The 2,097-nt window shown below is 41.0% G+C and overlaps 1 non-coding gene across 1 annotated transcript; it reads left to right on the top strand.

Moving 5' to 3' along the window:
- The first annotated feature begins 1,073 nt into the window (after nt 1-1,073).
- On the top strand, nt 1,074-1,177 carry LOC117014860 (U6 spliceosomal RNA). Its single transcript, XR_004421628.1, has one exon. It is a non-coding gene; the product is annotated as a U6 spliceosomal RNA (small nuclear RNA).
- The last annotated feature ends 920 nt before the right edge of the window (nt 1,178-2,097 follow it).

Raw genomic sequence — 2,097 nt, 5'->3', positions numbered from 1 at the left:
TCAGCAATAAAAATATAAATTAATAAGTGCAACAATGTGGATGCATCTCAAAAACATTATGCTGAGTGAAAGACGCTCAACACAAAAAGTACATAGTGTAATATTCTATTCATATGAAGTGCTAGAGAGGCAAAACTAATCTGTAGTGACAAAAATCAAATCAATGGTTGCCCAGAGCCATGGGTGAAAGGAGGGATTGACTACAAAAGGGTATGTATGAGGAAACTTTCTGCTATGATGAGGATGTGCTATATCTTGATTGTGGTAATGATTACATGGACATATACATTTTATTGAACTATACATTTAAAAGGTATGCATTTTATTGTATATTAATTGTACCTCACAAAGTTGATTTTCAAAAGTATACATGCCCCACTCTTTAAATTAGAAGTCTTACCTTCTTCATCATCCTATAATGAGTCATTCAGCAGTAAATTTTATAAGGAACAAGTTCTTTATGAATCACACACAAGCACTCCAAATTAACGTCTAACCAGTCGTTTGTGTTACATGTGCATGATTAGAGAAACAGATGCCCGTTAAACTAATAAAATCCCTGTCCATCATCTGTTTAATTCTAGGCTGCAGAAGAAACTGTAACTTTAGTTCTCATCTTCCTAAGTGTCCTCAGTAACTATTTGTAGATCGATTCCTAAAGGGAGTGAGTGTCTATACTGATTTCATAAATAAGTTCTACCATCCGAAATCTTAGCTAATGCAGAGCTTAGGGGTACATTGCCTGCAAAACCTGACCCAGTCTCATAGCAGAAGTAAATGGTTCAAGTCTGACTGCATAGTGAAACAATACTACTGCTGGTTCAGATAAACTGAACTAATAACCTCCCACTGCTCAAGGACCCTCTTATAAACTTTTTGAAAACACAGGCAATAGGGAAGCTAGACTTTCCTTGAAATTTCCCTATCTGTTGTGGAAAACTGATAGACAAGAGCAAGACAACTTAAACAAAAGGCACTGGTAGCCTGTGCAATCACCACGTGTGCTAAGCCACGTGTTCCCATTTCCTGAAAAACCTCCCTTACTGATTGGGATTCTTAATAAGAATAGCAGGGTGCTTACTCTGGCAGCACATAGGCTAAAATTGGAATGATACAGAGATTAGTACAGCCCCTGGGCAAGGATGACACACAAATTTGTGAAACATTCCATATGTTTATGTGTAGAAACTTAAAAAAAAAAAAAACTCATAGAGAAAGAGAACTGATTTGTGGTTATCAAGGTGGGTGCAGGGAGGTGGGGGAATTGGAGGAAGGTGGTCAAAAGGTACAAACTTTCAGTTATAAAATAAGTAAGTACTGAGATGTAATGTAGAACATGACGACTATAGTTAGCACTGCTGTATGGTATATCTGAAAGTTGCTAAGATAGTAGATCCTAAAAATTTTTATCACAACTAAAAAAAAATTTTTTTTTGTAACTATATGAGGTCATGGATGTTAACTAAACTTACTGTGGTGACATTTTGCAATATATGTATCATGCGGGGACTCTGGTCCCGCTCCCTGCACAAGAATGCAGGATATGGTGAAGCCAAAAAGGAACACCAACGGAGGCATAGTGGGGGAGTCATACCACTATAGTCTCGCTGGCGGCTGGGTTGGAGACACAGGAAGCAGGAGTCACATGATCCGCAATCCGTCATCAGATTGTCTGCCAACCAACCAACCCCACAACGTAACCACGGCAGTTATATCAGTGGCTAATGGTTAACCGGTAACAGAGGATGGCCACCCAGCCACAGCTGATGGCCATGTAATAACCGAGCCAGCATCTTTCCATGTGAGGCCGAGAGCCTGGAAACTGCTCTCTGGGACTCTGTCCCCACAATATGTATGTGAAGTGTCATGCGGGGCAGCCTGTAAACTCTCTAGTCCAGCTCCCCACATAAGAACACAGGATATGATGAGGCCAAAAAGGAACACCCACGGAGCCATGGATAGGGGAGTCATACCACTATAGTCTCGCTGGCGGCTGGGTTGGAGACACAGGAAGCAGAAGCCACATGATCTGCAACCTGCCGTCCACTTTTCTACCAGCCAACCAACCCCATTTACTAACTGCAATCCACGCTTGCC

Source organism: Rhinolophus ferrumequinum, chromosome 2, assembly GCF_004115265.2.
Source record: "Rhinolophus ferrumequinum isolate MPI-CBG mRhiFer1 chromosome 2, mRhiFer1_v1.p, whole genome shotgun sequence".
NCBI classification, from domain to species: Eukaryota; Metazoa; Chordata; class Mammalia; order Chiroptera; family Rhinolophidae; genus Rhinolophus; species Rhinolophus ferrumequinum.
The sequence above is the reverse complement of the archived record's forward strand: the minus strand, read 5'-3'. Positions and strand labels throughout refer to the sequence as shown.